General features: G+C 42.1%; 1 long non-coding RNA gene across 5 annotated transcripts in view; it reads right to left on the reverse strand.

Annotated features, from left to right (window-relative positions):
- Nucleotides 1–10049: 10049 nt before the first annotated feature.
- LOC102555022 (uncharacterized) overlaps nt 10050–22563 on the reverse strand; it is a 235354-nt gene continuing 222840 nt past the window's right edge. The window contains exons 3-6 of one of the 5 annotated variants that reach the window (XR_015642472.1): nt 20569–20856; nt 19588–19750; nt 12398–12599; nt 10050–11515 (exon numbers count right to left, since the gene is read on the reverse strand). This is a non-coding gene — a long non-coding RNA (uncharacterized LOC102555022). Of the gene's footprint in view, nt 11516–12397; nt 12600–19587; nt 19751–20568; nt 20857–22563 lie in introns of those variants that run through there. The other 4 variants (XR_015642473.1, XR_015642471.1, XR_015642470.1 and 1 more) reach the window with 4 other exon arrangements.

Genomic DNA, 22563 nt, shown 5'->3' on the forward strand with positions numbered 1-22563 from the left:
TAACTACATGTTATGCACTCAGCCCTTTCACATTAATTACATGCTCCACACTCAACCCTTCCTCATTAACTACATGTTATGCACTCGACCCTTCTGCATTAACTACATGCTCCACAGATGACCCTTACACATCAACTATATACTCTACACATGAAACCTTTCATATTAATTACATGCTATACACTTCATCTGTTCAGGTTTTGTTTGTTTCTCTCTTTCCTGAAGCAGTCTACCTATTGTCCAGGCTAATCTCCATCCAACTTGTGGGTTCAAGCAACCCTCTTGCCTCAACCTCCAAAGTGGCTGATCTGAGCCATCAGATCTGGCTTTCCTTAAACAACAATGACCACACACACACACACACACACACACACACACACACACAGAGAGAGAGAGAGAGAGAGAGAGAGACAGAGACAGAGACAGAGACAGAGACACAGAAACAGAGTAACACATACAGAAACACACACACATTTATACACACACACACAAACACACACACACACACACACACACACCCCAAACAAACTTATGCAAGAGTATACCGTATACCATTTGGATATAAAAACAAGAAAACAGAAGTTAATATCACAGAACAAAAATTAATTTGAAGAAAAGAAACTTGAAATTCACCAAGTCCTGTAGAAAGGTTATATATGCAATATGAAATTATTTACATGAGGTTGGGGATTTGGCTCAGTGGTAGAGCGCTTGCCTAGCAAGCACAAGGCCCTGGGTTCGGTCCCCAGCTCCAAAAAAAAAAGATGGAAAAATAAAAAGAAATTATTTACATTATGAATAATAGAAAATGTTAACTTAACAGAAAATGATAATCATGCTATTTGGTCTAGAGAAAAACCAAAGAGGGAGGTTAGTGCCTATTATGCTCTGTTCTCTAAAGGTCACATTATAGCAAGAGCAGAGGCTTTCTAGAACAAGTCTCGCAGAAAATAATAAATGCATTCTTTCATCTTCTTGTTACCTTCCTCTGTGTGTAAGATTCGAGCTAAATTACTCACTTCCTAGACAAATCCAATTCTGCGCCCATACCCCCACTGCAGACATGACATGCTCTGGTTCACTTGGAGAAGTAGGTGGAGGCCCTCTTCCTTTGGTTCTTCTCAGCCCAGCAGAGTTCTTGAGCCTGTGCCATGGAAGACCAGTGCCAGGGCACACCGAGCTACTCAGTGCTCTGGTGCTTTTCTTGTCTTCAGGCACTTGTAGAGTTGCTCTTATAGAGATCTGTCTTAGTCAGGAACCTCTGAAAAATCTGAGTCATCACCCCTCTCTGCAAACACTACATCTAACCAGAGAATCCCAGCAGGTGGGGCGGGGGCGGGGGCGGGGGCGGAGGCGGGGGCAGGGGACTTACAGAAAAGGGGAAATTCCCTACTGTGACCTTCAAAGTCGGAAACAAAGTTGAGTTGATTCACAAATACCAAGGGGGCGTCTGGTTATTTTCCTTTTGTGGTATTTCCCAGTCTCCAGAACACTTAGGTGACTGGAAGTTTTCTTTTTCAAAAAGAAAAACAGAGCTTTCTGAGCTATTATCATTGGTGGATACAGGTGAATTCTGTCACCTAGTCCCAAAGCAGTGGAAGATGTTTCTCTCCAAAGAAGGAAGCCAGTCTTGACAAAGCTGCCAGGGCACACAGAGGGCTGAAATCATACTACCCCTGCCCATTTCCAGAACAGACTCAGCACAGGACAGGACGAGGCAGAAAAGAAGAAGGGGACTGACCTGTCACAGGTCTTGGTACTTCATCCCAGGAAACTAAAGTGAGCTGTGTGTTTCCTCCAAAAGGATTATAAGTGGGGTAAATAAAACCAGTGTAGCCCTTAAGTGGGCACAGAAGGAGGCAAGAGTTGATGTAGCCATAACATCCTTACACTTCCCCAGAGCTCACGGTGCACACCATACCTCCATGTGCAATGCATGTTAGCCTTTTTTATTATTATTGGACATTTTTTAAATTTACATTTCAGATGTTATCCCCTTTCCCAGTTTCCCATTCATAAACCCCATATTCCATCATCCCAACCATGGCTTCTATGAGGGTGTTCCCCCTCCCCAACCACCCACCCATTCCCACATCCCTGCCCTGACATTCCCCTACACTGGGGAGTCCAGCCTTAGCAGGACCAAGGGCTTCTCCTCACATTGGTGTGCAACAAGGCCATCCTCTCCTACATATGCAGGTGGAGCCACGGATCAGTCCATGTATAGTCTTTGGGTAGTGGCTTAGTCCCTGGGAGCTCTGGTTGATTGGTATTGTTGTTCTTACGGGGTTGCAAGCCCCTTCGACTCTTTCAGTGCTTTCTCTAATTCCTCCAATGTTCTCAGTTCAATGGTTTGCTGCTAACATTCACCTCTGTATTTGTCATGCTCTGGCAGAGCCTCTCAGGAGACGGTTATATCAGGCTCCTGTCAGCATGCACTTCTTGGCATCATCAATATTGTCTAGTTTTGGTGGATATATATATGCTGGATGCCCAGGTGGGGCAGCCTCTGAATGGCCATTCCTTCAGTCTCTGCTCCTAACTTTGTCTCTGTATCTCCTCCTATGAATATTTTTGTCCCCCCTTTTAAGAAGGACTGAAGTATCTGCACCTTGGTCGTCCTTCTTCTTGAGCTTCACGTGGTCTGTGGATGGCATCTTGGGTAATTTGAGCTTTTGGGCTAATATCCACTTATCAGTGAGTGCATACCATGTGTATTTTTTTTTTTTTGTGATTGGGTTACCTCACTTAGGATGATATTTTCTAGTTCTATCCGCTTGCCTATGAATTTTATTAAGTCACTGTTTTTGATAGCTGAGTAGTATTCCATTGCATAGATGTACCACGTTTTCTATATCCATTTTTCTGTTGAAGGACATCTGGATTCCTTCCAGTTTCTGGCTATTATAAATAAGGCTGCTTGGAACATAGTGGAGCACGTGTCATTGTTATATGTTGGGGCATCATTTGAGTATATGACCAGGAGTGGTATAGCTGGGTCCTCAAGTAGTACTATGTTCAATTTTTTGAGGAACCTCCAGACTGATTTCCACAGTGATTGTATCAGCTTACAGTCCAACCAACAATGAAAGAGTGTTCCTCTTTCTCCACATCCTCCCCAGCTTCTGTTGTCACCTGAGTTTTTGTCTTAGCCATTCAGACTGGTGTGAGGTGGAATCTCAGGGTTGTTTTGATTTGCATTTTCCTGATAATTACATATGTAGAGCATTTCTTTAATGCTCATCATCCATTCGATATTCTTCAGCTGAGAATTCTTTGTTTAGCTCTGTACCCCATTTTTAATAGGATTATTTACGCTCTGGAGTCTAACTTCGTGAGTTCTTGGTATATATTGGATATTAGCCCTCTATCAGGTGTAGGATTGGTAAAGATCTTTTCCCAATCTGTTGGTTGCCTTTTTGTCCTAATGACAGCATCCTTTGCCTTACAGAAGCTTTGCAGTTATATGAGGTCCCATTTGTCGATTCTTGATCTTAAAGCATAAGCCATTGGTGTTCTGTGTGTGCACGTGTTCAAGGCTCTTCCCCACTTTTTATTCTATTAGTTCAAATGTATCTGGTTTTACATGGAGGTCCTTGATCCACTTGGACTTGAGCTTTGTACAGGGTGATAAGAATGAGTCAATTTGCATTCTTCTACATGCTGACCTCCACCATTTGAACCAGCACTGTTTGTTGAAAATACTGTGTTTTTTCCCACTGGATGGTTTTAGCTTTGTCAATGATCAAGTGACCATAGACGTGTGGGTACTTTTCTGGGACTTCAGTTCTATTCCATTGATCAACCTGCCTGTCTCTGTACCAATACCATACAGTTTTTTATCACTATTGCTCTGTTATACTGCTTGAGGTCAGGGATAGTGATTCCCCCAGACATTCTTTTATTGTTGAGGATAGTTTTCATTATCCTGGGTTTGTTGTTATTCCAAAAGAATTTGCAAATTGCTCTTTCTATCTTTATGAAGAATTGAGTTGGAATTTTGATGGGAATTGCATTGCATTTGTAGATTGCTTTTGGCAAAATGGCCATTTTTACTATATTAATCCTGCCAATCCATAAGCACAGTATATCTTTCCATCTTCTGAGATCTTCAATTTCTTTCTTCAGAGACTTGAAGTTCTTGTAATACAGATCATTCACTTGCTTAGTTAGAGTCACACTGAGATATTTCATGTTAGTCCCAACTATTGTGAAGTGTGTCATTTCCCTAATTGCTTTCTCGGCCTGTTTATCCTTTGAGTAGAGGAAGGCCACTGATTTGTTTGAGTTAATTTTATACCCAGACACTTTTCTGAAGTTGTTTGTCAGGCTTAATAGTTGTCTGGTGGAATTTATGGGATCACTTAATATACTATCATATCTTCTGCAAATAATAATATTTTGACTTCTTCCTTTCCAATTTGTATCCCTTTGACTTCCTTTTGTTCTCTGATTGCTCTGGCTAGGATTTCAAGTACTAGAAGTAGGGAGAGAGTGGGCAGCCTTGTCTAGTCCCTGATTTTAGTGGGATTGCTTCAAATTTCTCTCCATTAATTTGATGTTGGCTACTGGTTTGCTGTATATTGCTTTTACTATGTTTAGGTATGGGCCTTGAATTTATGATCTTTCCAAGACTTTTAATATGAAGGGGTGTTGAATTTTGTCAAGTGCTTTCTCAGCATCTAATGAAATGATCATGTGGTTTTTTTCCTTTGAGTTTGTTTATATAGTGAATTACATTGATGAATTTCTGTATATCGAACTATCTCTGCATCCCTGGAATGAAGCCTACTTGATCATAATGGATGATCGTCTTGATGTGTTCTTGGATTCAGTTTGTGAACATTTTATTGAGTATTTTTGCATCTATATTCATAAGGGAAATTGGTCTGAAGTTCTATTTCTTTTTTAGGTCTCTGTGTGGTTTAGGTATAATTGTAATGATGGCTTCATAGAAGAAATTGGGTAGTGTTCCTTCTGTTTCTATTTTGTGGAATAATTTGGACAGTATTAGTATTAGATTTTCTATGAAGTCCTGATAGAATTATGCAGTAAATCCATCTGATCCTTTTTTTGGTTGGGAGAATTTTAATAACTGCTTCTATTTCTTTAGGAGTTATGGGACTATTTAGATGTTTTATCTGATCCTGATTTAACTTCGGTACCTGGTATCTGTCTAGAAAATTGTCCATTTCCTCCAGATTTTCCAGTTTTGTTGAATATAGACTTTTGTGGTAGGATCTGATGTTTTTTTTTTAATTTCCTCAGATTCTATTGTTATGTCTCCCTTTTCATTTATGATTTTGTTAGTTTGGAAACTCTTGTGCCCTCTTGTTAGTCTGGCTAAGAGTTTACCTATCTTTGATTTTCTCAAAGAACCAGCTCCTGGTTTTGTTGATTCTTTGTATAGTGTTTGTTTGTTTGTTTGTTTGTTTCTACTTGGTTGATTTCAGCCCTGAGTTTGATTATTTTCTGCCTTCTATTCCTCTTGGCTATATTTGCTTCTTTTTGTTCTAGAGCATTTAGGTGTGCTGTCAAGCTGCTAATGTATGTGGTCTCTCCAGTTTCTTTTCGGAGGCGCTCAGAGTTTTCTTAGCACTGCTTTCATTGTGTCCCATAAGTTTGGGTATGTTGTGCCTTCATTTTCATTGAATACTAAAAAGTCTTTCATTTCTTTATTTCTTCCTTGACCAAAGTATCATTGAATAGGACACTTTTTAAGTTCCATGTGTATGTGAGCTTTCTGTCATTTTTGTTGTTATTGAAGACCAGCTTTATTCTATGGTTATCTGATAGGATGCATAGAATTATTTCAGTCTTCTTCTATTTGCTGAGGCCTGTTTTGTGACTGATTATATGGTGAATTTTGGAGAAGGTACCATAAGATGCTGAGAAGAAGGTATATTCTTTTGTTTTAGGAGGAAATGTTCTATAAATATCTTTTAAATCCATTTGGTTCATAACTTCTGTTAGTTTCTCTATGTCTCTGTTTTGTTTTTGTTTCCATGATCTGTCCATTGATGAGAACGGGGTGTTGAAATCTCCTACTACTATTGTGTGAAGTTCAATGTGTGCTTTGAGCTTTAGTAAGGTTTCTTTTATGAATGTAGGTGCCCTTGCATTTGGAGCATAGATATTCAGGATTGAGAGTTCATCTTGGTGCATTTTTCCTTTGATGAATATGAAGTGTCCTTTCTTATCTTTTTTGATAACTTTTAGTTGAAAGCCGATTTTATTTGATATTCAAATGGCTGCTCCAGCTTGTTTCTTGGGACCTTTTGCTTGGAAAATTTATTTTCCAGCCCTTTATTCTGAGATAATGTCTGTCTTTGTCACTGTGATGTGTTTCCTGTATGCAGCAAAATGCTGGGTCCTCTTTCCATATCCAGTCTGTTAGTCTAAGTCTTTTTATTGGGGAATTGAGTTCATTGATGTTAAGAGACATTAAGGAACAGTGATTGTTGTTTCCTGTTATTTTTGTTGTTAGAAGTGAAATTATGTTTGTGTGGCTCTCCTTTTGGGTTTGTTACAAGAGGGTTACTTTCCTTCTTTTTTTCTAGGGTGTAGTTTTCCTCCTTGTGTTGGAGTTTTCCATCTATTATCCTTCATATGGCTGGATTTGTGGAACAATATGGTGTAAATTTGGTTTTGTCATGGGATATCTTGGTTTCTCCATCTATGGTAATTGAGAGTTTTGCTGGATACAGTAGCCTGGGCTGGCATTTGTGTTCTCTTAGGGTCTGTATGACATCTGTCCAGCATCTTCTGACTTTCATAGTCTCTGGTGAGAAGTCTGGTATAATTCTGATAGGTCTGCCTTTATATGTTACTTTGCCTTTTTCCCTTACTGCTTTTAAAATTCTTTCTGTGTTTTGTGTATTTTGTGTTTTGACTATTATGTGACTTTTCTGGTACAATGTCTTTGTAGTTCTGTATGTTTATAGGCATCTCTTTCTTTAGGTTAGGGAAGTTTCCTTCTATAATTTTGTTGAATATATTTACTGGCCCTTTAAGTTGGGAGTCTTCACTCTCTTCTATACCTATTATCCTTAGGTTTGATCTTCTCATTGTGTCCTGGATTTCCTGGATGTTTTGGGTTAGGACTTTTTTGTGTTTTGCATTTTCTTTGACTATTAGGTCAGTGTTTTCTATGGATTTTCTGCCCCTGAGATTCTCTCTTCTATATCTTGTATTCTGTTGGTGATGTTTGTGTCTATGATTCCTGATCTCTTTTCTAGGTTTTCTATCTCCAGGGGTTGTGATATCTCCCTTTGTGATTCGTTTATTGTTTCTATTTCCATTTTTAAATTCTGAATGGTTTTATTCAATTCCTTCACCTGTGTGGTTGTGTTTTCCTGTAATTTTTTAAAGGAATTTTTGTGTTTCTCTTTAAGGACTTCTGCTTGTTTACCTGTGTTGTCCTGTATTTCTTTAAGGGAGTTATTTATGTCCTTCCTAAAGTCCTCTATCATCATCATGAGATGTGATTTTAAATCCAAATCTTGTTTTTCTGGTGTGTTCGGGTATCCAGTATTTGCTTCGATGGGAATACTTTGTTGGGAGAACTGGGCTCCCACCCAATGATGCCAGGTAGTCTTGGTTTCTGTTGTTTAGGTTTGTATAGTTGACTCTCACCATCATGTTGTCTCTAATCTTAGCTGGTCTTACTGTCTCTGACAGTGGCTTGACCTTCCTATCAGCCTGTGAGTCAGCACTCTTGTAGACCTGTTTTCTCCCAGTGGGATCTGAGTACAGAGAACTGTGGGACCAGGTCAGCTCCAGGCATATGCAGAAGCCGAAAAGGGTCCTGTCCCAGACTCTCCTGGATTTGCGTGTCCTGAGGGCTCCAGGTGGGCCGCTCAGAGCAGAAGAGTTGGTCTTACCTCTGCTCTCAGGTGTGTCAGTGTTCCTAGTGACTAGCTTTCAGCTCTGGGTGCAGGCAGAGACTGGAAGGATCCTCTCCCTGACTGCTCCTAGGTTCCTGTGTCCAGAGGGCTCTAGGTGAGTTCCCCTTGGACCCAGAATGTGAGCAGAAGTGGTGGTCTCCCCTGAGCTCTCAGGATTGTCCACACTTCTGAGAGTCCAGCTCTCTCCCCCACGGGATTTGGGTACAGAGAACTGTGGGACTGGGTCAGCTCCAGGCACAGGCAGAAACCAGAAGGGTCCTGTTCCAAACGGCTCTTGAGCTTGTGTGTCCTGAGGGCTCTGGCGGGTTGCTCAGAGCAGAAGAGTTGGTCTTACCTCTGCTCTCAGGTGTGTCAGCACTCCTGACTTTCTGCATGTTAGCTGTTTTATAATAGTTATTTACTGAGGGGAGGGGATACATGCATCCTGTGAAGTGCCTGTGTGTAATCAGAGAACACATTTGTAGAGGTAGTTCTTTCCTTCCAACAGTGGGCCCCAAGAATCAAACCTGGATCTTCAGGCTTGGCAGAAAGGACCTTTACCCCTTGAGCCATCTAACCTGTCAGCCCATATTTTGCACTTTGATTGAATCCTTACTACAATCCAGATGACTATTATTAACATTTACCCTCTTTCTCACAGCTTTGGATCTGAAAGTTACTAACATTGATAGTTCTACTAAAAATAATTCAGAATTGGTCTCTCCCACAAGGAGAGAATTTCAAGATACACACTTCGGGTTAAGAGAAACCCTCATTATCTCATCTTTCTATAATACCCAAACAATCTCCAGAGACAATTTTCTTTATGTATTTTGATTCAAATGCCCTATAAAAATAAACTTAAGTATTAGGGAACATCACAGAAGAGGGAGTGGAATGATATTAAGAACCAAGGCATTGCCAGTGAGATGGTGTCTTCTAGATATAATAGGGAAACTGCAGCTGTTGAAATCTCAACATGGCCCTAAACAACATCTGAACAATGACAGTACAAGTTGACATGCCAGCACAAAAGAGGATCGTCCCATAGAGTTTCACCTCTACATGAAGAAGTACAAGTAATTAATGACCAGTTTGGAGTGTCAGCCCTTCCTGGGGATAAGCTCTCTAAGTGGTTACCTAATGCCCAGTGACCAGCCCTAAGATACATACATACAAGCAACACTAGATAGACTCAGCCATTTATGTTTATATATATTTAAGTTTGTGTATACATAATAACCATAGTAATTAAACAAAATACCATGAATTTGGGAGGAATTGAGTGGGGAATGACACAGGAGGGCTTAGAAGGTAAAGACGGAGGGAAATGACGTAAATACAGTACTCAGACATGAAATTCTCAAAACTTAATTAAAAATAAACTTAAAGGATAAACAATAAGACGCTCAGATACTTTTTTCTCCTGTTCTGCCTCTATTGGGATTGAGAACCAGTTCAAAGCTGACTAGTAAGATTTGAATAACAGCTCCACACATTTGAAAGTTCACCTCCACACCATGAAGCTGAAAAACAAGCTCTCTGCAAGAAAAAGGGCTTTCTTATAGGCATCCACTAATGATTCCTCTGGTTTAGGGGCAAAGTTTTATTTAATTTTTAGATGTTTTATTTGGTAAAGTATATCAGTTTGCAATGTATTTAAAGATAATTTTTGAGCATAGGTATACTTAGCATAAATATGAGGTAAATAAAGGTTTTTTAACATAGAATTCTGAAATGATTGGGGGAGGGAACCAGTTATGTACTAACTCACATGATTCCGTGATGTAACTCTCCCCGCCCTTATTTTCTTATTGTTTGAACTTGTTTTTTTATTAGATATTTTTATTTACATTTCAAATGTTATTCCCTTTCCCAGACATAAGCCCCCTATCCCATACTTCTTCCCAAAAAGGCGCCCGCGTGCACGCACGTGCACGCGCGCGCGCGCGCACACACACACACACACACACACACACATACACATAAATAAATGTAACTAAAAATATTTTTAAAAGTTAAAATAAATTAGCCTAGCTCCATTGAACTGTTAAATTAGTTGTTGCTAAGTGTTGTTTTTGGGTTCTAGCTGAGAGCAAAAGCACTGGGAAGACTTCACTGAAAACTCAGAACAACAGTACTGAAGCACTCATTAAGAACAGATGAGAAATTGTAAAATGTTTATTAAAATATCACAAATGGAGCTGAAGAGGTTTGCAACTCCATAGGAAGGACAACAATGTCAACCAACCAGACACACACACACACACACACACACACACACACACACACCCAGCTCCCATGGACTAAACCACTAACCACAGAGTACACATGGAGGGACTCATAGCTTCAGTTGCATATGTAGCAGAGGATGGCCTTATTGGGTACCACTGGGAGAGGAGTCCTTTGGTCCTGTGGAGGCCTGATGACCCAGGGCAGGGCAATGCTAGGGTGCTGAGGCAGGAGTGGGTGGGCAGGTGGGGAGAGCACCCTCATAGAAGCAGGGGAGTGAGGAGAGGTGAGGATTTGCAGAGGGAAAACAGGGAAGGGGGATAACATTTGAAATGCCAATAAATAAAATAACTAATAAAAAGAAAAAATTAAATAATGCTCCATGTCTTTTCCAGCTCAGTTGTGAGCCAGGGCCAAGTCCGCTGGAGCTTTCCTGCAACTCAGTGCAGCAGGACAAAGAACTGTTGGCAAAGCTTTGGCTTCCTTCTGAAATTCAAGCTTTCCAGGTTGCTTGTTTACTTGTGTTTGGGTGAATTCTTTTTCCAAAGTCACTTTTACTAACTTTATCACATTCTTCACAAAACTGGGCCTTTCCAGGTGATCCACCCAGAAGACACTCAACTCACTCGCTGTCTGTTTCTCTGCTATGGATGTGCCTGGAAGATTCTCATGATCTCCTGTCTGCAAGGCGTAGTCCGGTGGAGGCTTAACTTGGGACAGGGGACTGGGAACTCTGCGTTCACCAGAGGGCTCAGTCCTTGGCTTTCATGCAGTTTGAAACACCCTCAATAGTTGGAGCCTACTAGCTACTGGAATAGGTGCCTAAACTTTGCTGGAGTCAGTCTTAGCCTGTGGTGTGCCAGAGGAAGCATGTTGTTGTTGTTGTTGTTGTTGTTGTTGTTGTTGTTTGTTTATTTGTTTATCACTCTCCCCTTTTCAGTGATCTGCAATTAAAAAGTCATGTTCTGGATACAAGAGTTCCCTTACTAGTCAAAGGGTCCTCCTCACATGTGCCCTGTGCTGGGATCCAAACCCAAGGCATCAGAGTAGAAGGAAACTGGGAAGACTTCATCTGGTGAGCTTGCAGGTGGGGTTCCAAGCGAAGGTGAGAGATAGAAGACAAGTTATGGTGGGAAACACAGCAATGTATTTAATGGAGTCATGTTTGGATTCTGGGCAGTTCTTCTGTAATAACAATGACTGGTTTAGTTCATTTCAAGCTATTCATATCCTTAAAGTGTTTTAATCTTTAAGAGGATGAACAAAAAGAGACATATAAAACAAAACAGCTCCTGGTAATGCTTTCCGGTGTGCCATAGAAGCAGGTCCTGGCAAAAGGCATCGACGTCATCTTATGAAGAAAAGAGCAGATCTCTGCGTCTGTGCTGCTTGGTGCACTGTGTATAGCAAGTGGGAAATGTTAAACTCAAAGGTAGAGGACAAATCAGACAAAGGATTACGTTCCTGAAGAAACCAAGCAGCTTGGGAGCTAAGCAAGATCACTGGCAGACAGCCCGTTACCTCTGAGAAAATGTGAAATATGCACAGTGCAGACAGAGGCGATGCTCTGTAAACAGGCTGGAGAACTCTCCTGCCCTGGAGAGAGGGGGTTCATGTTTACCTTTCAGAGGCGCTGGGTCCACCCCACCTCATACTGAATAAAGGGAATGCCTCTGACATCTTAAAACCGTGAGTGCATACCACATACCACAATGCTGGACTCCAGCCCACAGTGGGCATGGCAGTCCTTGTAAAGTACATAGACTAACACTTAAATGCCCAGGGGTATGTGTAGCATCCTCCAGGGACTTCCAAAAGCTTTCTTTTGGGATGAGTTGGATAAGAGATCAAGCTGTCATTAAAATCATGCTCAATCTTAACCTTCATGTCAAAACCAAAACATGGGGAGAGCTTTACCCACCCCTATCCTGCTCCCCAACTCTATATAACCTCAGTGGCTATTGGTGCCTAAGGCAGTTCAGTGTTTGTGTTTGAGACTAGGTGATCTTCAGTAGTATATGTTGCAGAGGAGTAGTATATGTTGCAGAGCAAGAAAAAGAACAAATTAACTTAAGAGTAAAAAGTGAATTATGATTTGGTTGAGGCAACAGAGGTTTGGTCTTGTGGGATGCTCCTCTTGTAAGGAATAAGACAATGTAAAACATGAAAAGAAATTACTTTATCCTTTAAAGCCCTTCTGTAGATCTGTTCCTAGTTCTACGACTGACTTTTTTCTCCAAGTTTTCAAGGTCTGCCCATGGTCTGCCCACATCACTTACTTGTGTCTGATGCTCTCTTCTTTCCCAGGAGTTTGTCCCAGCACCCAGCTCACCAAGGAGGGCAGTGAAGGAGTGTGCTTCACCTTTCCATTTCCATTGGTGATTGCTTGACCAGAGCCCCTTCACCTTTGGCAACTTTTACCTTCTTGAACTCTGCTATGTTGCAGCCAAAGGCTGATGGCTTCTGGCAATTTAACACCTGCTGAAAGAAGTAGGAGATTAAGTAAAAAAAAAAAAGTTTAATTATTTTCGCTCTTTTCTCTCTGGTGCAAGGGCCCCACACTGGCCAGGCAAGAGTCTCTCTCTCTCTCTCTCTCTCTCTCTCTCTCTCTCTCTCTCTCTCACACACACACACACACACACACACACACACTCACACACACACTTTGACTGGGCCTGACCACCTGTTTCATCAATTCTATAAGTGTTCATGCATACTTATATACATACACATACACCTGCATACATACATACAGATAGGCATATGCATATATACATTCGGTGGATGGGGTGGATGGGATAGAGCCCCAGCAATCACACTTTATTTCTTCTATCTGGCCTTTTTATACCTTCTTAGACAAAAGTTCTTTATAAAATTACCTCATAGATGGAACGTTACACAAAAGGGAATTACAGAGGATGTTGAGAGTAAGTTCAAAGCAGTGCTTCATTCTATAAGCTCATTATAAGTTCAAAGCAACAGTCTCATGTGGGCTTGCTTTAGCATAGTGCATACCTGTGGCATATCTTGGACCTGACCTAGAATGAGTGTTTCCTCTTGATCACAAATCTGTCCCAAGCCCATTTCTCTTCTAGTGTAATTATGGAAGCTCATTGTATTCCTTATTATGCAGCCTTTACTTACTATTCTATGAGCAGGAGGTACATTCTGCTCCTGGTTCTTTATTACATCTTTCTGTCAAAACAACTAAAACCATCTCCTTAAACTTTTCTCTTAAAATTATTTGAATCAAATCAGGAATGCTACAATTAATTCATCTAGCATTAATTCATAAAAGTTCATCTTCATGCTCCTTTGCAGGAAGTTTGTTCAATAGGGTGGGCAGATGCCCAGGAATCATTGGGCTGTGTCATAGTGTCAGGAAAGGCATATCATCAATGAGAAGCAGTCCTGTGATGAAGTCTCTGAGGACCGGGCATCTCAGAGCTTACCCACCACAGTCATCATCTCCAGGATTCACTTGCTTGCCATAGCCTTTCCTAGATGGTTTCTGACACTTCTTCAGTCTTGGAAAACAGGAGTTGCTGGCTTGTTTCCCTTTTTCCTTCAGTGCCAGGTCCAGGCCCCACCACAGAGCAGTTGCCGAGTGAATATTTTCTGCTTTAAAATAGGTTCTTAAAAAAGGAAATCCCCAGTAATGAGGGATATGGAGCTTGAACTGGACATCTCCTATAACCAGGAAGACTTCCAGTGGAGAGATTGGGACACCGACCCAGACACAAAGCCTTAGACCTACAAACTGTCCTGCCTACAAGATGTGCTGGGTTAAAGGTAGTACAGAAATCCTGACAGTGGCCAATCATGAGAATCGTCCAGTTTGAGACCCGTGATAGGTGAGGGGGCCCAAAGCTGCCACTGCCTGAAAGATCAGAAACCACAGAGGCCAGATGACCAGAGACTTAGGATAAAACCAAACACACTTGGGGAAAAGGTAAGTAAATGATTCCTAATGATGTTTTGCTGCTCTCATAGACAGGAGCCTGACATAACCACTGACAGAGAGGCTCCCTCCAGCAACTGATGGAAACAGATGCAGAAACCCACGGACAAACATTAGGCAGAGTGCAGTGAATCCCGTAGAAGAAGGGGAGGAAGGACTGTCAGAGCCAGAAGGCTCAAGGGCACCACAAGAAAACCCACTCGAAAGTCAAGATCTGCAAATGAGACTATATCCAGAGAGAACCCAAGTCATTACCAGAAGGGAAGATAACAAATGTGAATGAAAATGAAATAGCAGAGACTAAGGTTCTGTCTGTCTGCTTACGTATGACACAGTGTTACCTCCTCACTGACACAAAACCACAACACCAGCCTGCTGTCATGGTCACAGCATACTTCTTCTGAGCCTTTCCACTAAAATAAAGTGTATAAAGTGTATGCCATCACAGAGAGAGAGAGAGAGAGAGAGAGAGAGAGAGAGAGAGAGAGAGAGAGAGAGAGAGATGTTTGTGGGTTTGGGGTGCATCAGAAGCCCTGCACACAAGTAATAGCGGTTGAGCAAACACTGAGAAACACTTTAAAGCTCACGGGCTTTGGTGAAGAGGGCAGCTGTGAAACACACTGGCAGTGGTGAGCACCTCAGTAAACTCAGAATAGAGCACTCCTACATGGCATCTGTACAGAAGGGCACATCTACTGACCAGTGTGCATCAGTGAGCCAGTGTTCTCGAGGTAAGGTGCTTTACTGTAAACATAACACAGTAGGGACATGCCCTTTCTGCCACAAAGGATCAAAATCACCAGGTAAGAATCTCAAGCCACCTTTCACTAGTCACATGAAGACACAGTGAAGAACCAAGATGTAGGAAAGATTCCATAGCAGGGAGTCTCCACGCTCACTGTCCCATCATCCATGCCTAGACTACGCCTCACACACAGAAGGAACCACATGTGCACGTAAAAGATGAATTTTGAAAGCAAAGGGGGGAGAAAATAGCAGAAATTCAAGGAATTTCTGTGAGGGAAACACAGGAAACCAATAGATGGCCATGTTTATAATCCACATTAAAGTAATTATTAAGAAGAAATGTTTATTAAAGTTTTAACTTTCTCTTTTTTGAAATTTTATTTTTTATTAGATATATTTCTTTATTTACATTTCACATGTTATTCCCTTTCCCAGTTTCCTGTCCATAAGCTCCCCATCCTCTCCACCTTCCCCATACGGGTGTCCCCCCCACCCCCATCCACTGCCCTTACAGCCCCCCTCCAAACTTTCTAAGGAGCACAGAAACAAAGAAAATATGCTTATGTGCAAAATAGCAGATTTTCAATTACATATTAAAATGCTTGTAACTGTAACCGGAAGTTCCTAAGAGAGTTAAGCACGCCGTTCCTCTCTGCACATGTGGGAATAATTATTTTTCTTAGTCAACTTATGTATAGACCTATTCAAGGTAAGAAGCTGAGCCAGGGCCACGTCTGCCTCCCCTCTGATCTCTGATTTTATTCCATTTTCTGTTGTTTGTCTTCTAATGTGCTTGTAATAACTTTCCCTCTTGCTAGCACCTACTTGCAAATGTGATGCCTATCTAGGTTTATTCCAGCTAAGTAAACTGAATTCAATAAAACCTGTCCCGGGTTACCCTCCAGGGACTTACTAGCCCACTGGCAGGCTACTGTGGCTACTGTCACACGATGCAGTTCTCTCCTATGGGCTTGAGCTAGTCTGCTTTACTGTGTATGTAAGATAAGAGGCTATCTGCAGTGTGTTCAGTGTTATCTCAGAACACACAGAGACTTTTTTTATTGAAGGTGTTCCGTGAGAACCTCTGCACACATGCAGGTTTTACTGAAACTAACTCGCTGGCCCTGTATGTACGTGTATGTGTGTAGATACATGTACACATGCATACTTTCAGACATACACAAAAGTCCATGCTAAACTGAAGACAAAGATGAGGTACTTCCCACAGTTAGCTGATTTTCTATAATAATCCTTCTTGTGTTAAGGCCAGTTTCTAAAGGCAAGCAGAAAAAATTTGTAGGTTCCTGCTTCTCTTTCCTCCCCCTCCCTCCCCCTCCCTCTCTCTCTCTCTCCTTGAATCACCAAAAGTTAATTATAGACAAAATTCTAACACGAACTGTTACGGGCACAACTCACCTCTTAGGTAAGACAGCAGAACCCCAAGTACAAGCCAGGGATTTTGTGTGGTTTCATTTTCCCTTTTCTTCCACTTTCCCTAGCAAACGTTCTGGGAAACAAGGCAATTTTTTTTTCCTCTGCATTAAGTACATGTCTCACTGTGAAATCATTCTCTCTTCATTCATCAGACAGCCTAAACTTGACCCACAATCCAAGCTATGTTCTTTCCTCATTGGAATGTAAGGTTTCTTGAGTTATGATCACTAACACAAGACACTTCAATCTAAACATAACTGTGTTATTTCCCTACATAGTTTTGCAAGGTCTTCTGGTCAAGCATCTGAAAACCCCAATCAGGCTGCTGTCCTGCCTGCCTTCTTTTTAAAGGTACTTTAGTGTGTGGACACTGCTGCCATGACAGCAGAGGGCCAGCATCCCTGCTGACACTCGCAGAATGCATGTGCATGAATAAGAGAAGACGGACTCTCTGAAGTTGTCTTCAAACTGCAGTTTCCAGAGCAGCTGCAGACTCCTTGACGTCTGCTGCCTTCCCTTTCTTATTAGATATCCTCTGCATTAGGTCACGAGCCAGCAAAGCCAGACAGCTGCAGCGAGCCCCTCACTCTCCATCTAGCTGTTATCTGTGCCTACCGGAACTGTGATGCCTGAGTGACAGTCCTGGAATCCAGTCCTTGTGTCAGTGGCCCCACAGATGAAGAGGAGCAAAGCCTTTCTGAAATTTTTGAGGTTATTTTGGATTTCTCTAGAAACCCACTTCATTTGATTTTCAAATCTTTGCTTTACTGCTACTGTCATGCTGCATTCTCCAGCTGGCTATGAGATCTACTGTGATGTCACCCCATGTTACGATGTCACCCTGTGCTGTGACATCACTCTATATAATTCCATCACAGCTTTCCAGTGCCGTTTGCTTTGCTTTCTACAGTTTTCCTAATCATCCTTCCGGAACTTTAACAACTTTATTCACTGTTTCAGGTGCAGCAATTTTATCCTTTTAAAGCTATTTTGCTTGCTTTCTTGTCCAATTTTATTTTCTTATCTTTACTGCCTCATTCTTTATACTTTCTTTAGTTTTGTTTTGCTAATTTTACAAATAAAAGACCATTGGTTTTTAAGATTTTTCTATTTCCCAGTGCAGTCATTTAAGACAGTAATTTCCCTCTATGTGACCTTTGGCTGCAGTCCTTAATATTTTATGCTTCTGGTTCTCATTTAATTCAAAAGTGCTTTACTGTCTTAGGAATCCTCCCTACTGCACTACATTCTCTCACTTCTCTTATGAAATAAGAGTATTGCCTTAATCACTGGAGCCTATTAGAAGAAAGACTTTTCTAGACGCAGGAAGGATATATGAGGATTCTGCCCATCGGAATCTTCCTGCGATAGGAAACCTACAAACATGAGCACAGACTCACCCGTCTCCTTGTAAAATAATAAACAGCACAGTGGCTCTGGCACCTTTTAATAATTTCTCTTGTCTTTTGAAATTATAATTACATCATTCCTATTTCCCTTTCCTCCCTCTAAACTGATCCGTGTACTTCCACTTGCTTTTTCAAATTCATGACCTCTTTTTAAATTAATTGTTCACACACACACACACACACACACACACACACACACACACACCCTGAATGCATGAATACAACATGCTCAGTAAGTACAATGCTGCTCACGTGTACTGGATACCTAATTGCTGTGCTGTTCCCGAGGAAGACCGTTTCTCCCACTCTGTGCACTCCGTAGTTGCCTACCCTTCTCTGTGTAGGACTGAGGCCCCCTGGCTGCCCCTGTAGTCCTTAGTATGTTTATCAGTGTCATCTTTGTTCAGCTTATGCTTAGGTGGCAATGTTGGCGCGGCTTGGGTGGGTGAGGCTTCTAACATTCCTAGGAAACACAATCTCACAGCAAATTATCCGTACCCCTGGCTCTTACAATCTTTTTATCTTTTCTTTTGGAGTAAAGTGTGAGCCTTAGATGCAAGCGTGGTGTTGTAGATGTGTCAGTTGGGCCTGGACCCCATGCATTTTGATTGATTGTGGCTTTCCGTTATGGTGTCTGTCTGCTAGCAAGAGAAGCTTCCTTGGCGAGGGGTGAGAACCACACGTTCTCTGAGGGTATAAGAACAAATGTTTAGAATGTAGTTAAGGATCTGTGCTGGCTTAATAGAATGGTGGCTGTAGTTCTCCTTTAAGATCCATAATTGCATGTGCCCTGAGAGGCTGGCCAGGTTTCCAGGACCAGGTGTAATTTCCCTCTTGTTGAGAGGGATTAAGCTATGCATGCCACTACTGCACCCTTAGAAGAGTCGCTGTGTCATGTGGGTCATTGCTGTGGTTCATAGGCATCATGGCTGGGCAAGGCTATTGGTTGTTTGCCTCTTTTAGAAGCTTGCACAGTACCTTCTGGACCACGAGAGCTAGTCATCGGGGAGGAGGGTTTCAGGCCAGGGATAGCTCAGGAGCCTCTGGTCCCTGCATTTGAAGGGCAGGGTGTTTTTAGCAAAAGAGACTTACCTTCTACCTTCTGTGGAGCAACTAACACAACAGCAAGAGCCTAGAATATTTGGGGAGTCTCTTGGAGAGCCTATATTAACAATCCAGAAGACGGCTTCTTGGATTAGTATTTGAGTATTACAGGGATCACTACATATGTGTATTCATCCACCAACTTACAGGTGTTATGGGTATTTTCAGATGGATTGGTTAATACTGTGATTCTTTAAGCTGTTTGCTATAAAGAAAGGTAAAAACATGAGCTTTGCAGGTAAATGGGTGGAATTAGGAAAGATTATACTGAGCGAGGTAACCCAGCCCCCCCAAATACAATATTCTCTCACTTCCCTAGCTCTGGGGGAAGCTCCTAGCTCCAAATCTTCAGATGTGAAACATAACCTGGAGTAAATCCAGACACCAGGGAAGTACAAAGGAGCCATGGCTGCAGTAGCACACGGGGGTGCAATAGAGAAGGGAACTTCAGGGTACAAATGATATCACGGGGAGAACGGAAAAATGGAGGGGTCTGGTTAGGGGCAGAAGGTAGGTAGATACACAGAGACAAAGGTAATAAAAAAAAAAAAACACTTTTAAAACCCCAACTACAAGGTTTAGGCAGAATGTCAAGTTTCAGGGACGTCAGCTGACAGGAAACCAGGGTGTGCAAAGACCTCATGGATGGGAAGTGAGAGATGTTTAAGCCCTGAGAAGCTGGATTGCCCCTAGTGGACTGTCTCTGTGATAATGAGTCGTTTTAGCGGTTGTGTCTTAGAATGAAGAGCCATCACAAAGCACATTGGAAATCTGTAGGGAGTAATTACCACAGGAATATTTATCAGGACTTTACCTAGAAAGGGGGAGGGGAAAGCAGTGAGACAGCAGAGAGCAGGCACGCGTGTGGAGTTGTTCTCTGCAGGACTACAGCCGAGTCAGTTCAGGCATCTTCTCGTTAATACTCAGAGTCACCTTTGACCTCGGGGAACAAGTGCACGGCAATGCTCTAGACACATCTAGGAAAAAGGAGCCACGTTAGAAGATTTTATTATATATTCAAATGCTCCTCGCTTTCTCCTCTGTTAAGGAAGTCCGTCCTGGCAAGTGGAGCGTGATGTTTGTTACCACGCTTTGGGGGGCTGCTGCAGTTCTCACTTTGCAGTTACTTCGGATAAGAGCTATTGTGCTGAAAGTCAACCTGATACCTTCCAAGGTTATATAGATCCCAGACTCCATCGTCTAACAGTGAGCCAAAAACATGCCACATGTGCACGATGCTGTGGTCCCTCCCTTCGAATGCATCATACCAAATGGAATCCTGCTTTCTGCCAAAACCCTTGTGGGCTGCCACGGCATCCATCTTCCTCCCGTCAGCAGCTGAACCGCCATTGTCATATTTCATGTTCAAGCCTAGATGACCTCAGAGACAGACTCCCAAGCATGCTTCTAGAGTTTTCGGCCATATGGCCACTATTCCCATAGTTCCATCTCCTCATTATAGTGGCTCGGGAGTCCTTTCTTTATAAACCCCCCTTGGACTCTGCTTACCAAAAAAAAAAAAAAACATTAATTCTCACAGCAATGAGTTGTATTTGAAAATGTCTGTATCTCCTGTGTCCATTGTCTTTGCCTTCTCCAGTGGAAACGTTATAAAAATTGTTGTCTTTAATTTCCCTAATTATGACAATTTGGCATGTGCCTCAAACTTGAATTGTTTGATTATGAATATACATGAATTTATCTTTTTAAAAATAACTTTAATCCTTGACTCCAAATCATACCCTACAGAACCTTCGTGGGCAGAAAGGCTTATAAGACTGAAGATGAAGAATACCGGCCACAGTGAGCCCGTGTTTTCACGTGTTTGCTTCTCCACTGGTGCGCTCTTGTCTCCCACAGCTGCCTGGAGTCCGTGTTCCGCCTGACGGTGTCAGTTATGAAAATTCTAATGTCTATAAAGAAGTGTCAGGACCAGGGAGATGACTCAGGTTCTGAAAGCGCTGGTTACTCTTCCAGAAGACCTGGGATTGAATTCCCAGCACCCACACGGTAGCCTGCAACCACCACATCCTTGTTCTGGAAGGTTCTCATATCTTCTCATATGCATGCGATGAACAGACATCTACGCAGACAAAACATTCATACACATAAATGACTTTTTTCAAGACCTTGTTATGAAGAAGGACTGTGTGCACTCCATGACTCTGATTTCTTAGTGATTTCCCTAAAGCATTTCTCTACACTGTGACTGCCGGACTTGCTGAGTCTGAGACAGGAGTTGGTCCCGCACCCTTCAGCATTTTCTTAGCGTCCTTTCTTTTAGGAGCGAGTACTTCCATACTCGAAGCTTGGCAGGCTAGGGTCTAGAGAGCAGTCTGCAGGTGTGGGTTATCCGGTTTCAGGGATCAACACTAAGCTGTTCCCTATTTTACATCGAAGTTGTAAAAGATGCCATCTTGGCTTCTATCTGACTTACACATTTTTTTGTCATAAAAGTAGTCAAGAAGCTGTTTTTAGCCAATCTGCTCCAAACTGCACCAGCACCACTGGCCATGTGACCGGCACAGAAGGCAATAGGATAAGATAATGCTGCTCCCTGAATGTGGGTGTGGCAGACATCCAGTTCCTTCCTGAAAGCCTTTTCTAAGTTAACACCCAGGATGGGCTCTGCAGTCTCAGATAAACTTCCGGGATCCTTTTATTCTTCTGCCATGTGGCCTGAGGCCATAAACCAGCCCCAGGCACACACACGGCAGTACACGGCAACCAACCACTGCATTCTCTCATGGAGGGAATTTATTTTCTTTAAACAGGCCCTGGCAAGTGAAATTTTCTCAATGGAGCGCTGCTCCCCATACCTCAGAGGAAAGGAGTCCTCCTATTCTAATGTATAACATGGAGCTACTGTGGCTCCTGGCAGTGTTTCTACCAATATAAAAATAAAAAACCTATGGCTGGGTGTAGTGGGGCACCCTTTAATCCCAGCGATCTGGGGGCAGAGGCAAGTGGATCTCTGTGATTGTGAGGCCAGCCTGGTGTACACAGAAAGTTCTGAAACAACCAGAGCTAAAGACCCTCACTCTGGAAAAAAAAATATATTTAGACCCTAAAGCCAATTAAAAAAAATTCAAATCACATGGCCAGAATTTTCCCCAACATGAAACACTACAGTACCAAGGGCCTCACATCCAAATGACTGCCACTTGGAGACAGACACATGGGGGAAGGAGACAGGGGTGGAATTTCCTCCCCTAGGTTCTCCCCCACATCCACTGAATCCCAGGTCTTTCTCCTCACACACATAGACTTGTCTCACATATATAGAGATAGGGTCTCCCAGCATTTTCTCACTGAGGACAAGTGAGCTTATATAATCTCAACTCTTGTTCCAAAAAAAATCAAGATCAATCAAAAAGAAAAAGAAAGAAACAGTCATCTGAATTTGGCAAGTGCTCTTGTGGGAACCTCTTTAAGTAAAAACAAATTTGTTGATATACTGAGACAAGAAACTCAGAAAATAGATAAAATGTTCCCTGAGCCAACTTTATCCTTAGCTTCAACATTGATGCTTTTCTCAGCCAACGGTTCCTACCACTCTTGGTGGAACCAGCTCAACAGTTGGAATAAGCCTTAGGAATTCCAAGACAGTCGGAGTCCCAAACCGCAGAAACACTGAGCTGTGGCACGGGAAGAAACCACGTGGTCACATTAAAAGAGCCGATTAGAAACAATTCGCAACAATTGATCTGCTTCTATCTCCGTAAACTAGCAGGTATCACCTGACACTCCTCAAAGCTACCGAGAGGAATCTTGGGTCAGTGGCTGACTG

This window comes from Rattus norvegicus, chromosome 18 (assembly GCF_021556685.1).
Source record: "Rattus norvegicus strain SHRSP/BbbUtx chromosome 18, alternate assembly SHRSP_T2T, whole genome shotgun sequence".
Lineage (NCBI taxonomy): Eukaryota > Metazoa > Chordata > Mammalia > Rodentia > Muridae > Rattus > Rattus norvegicus.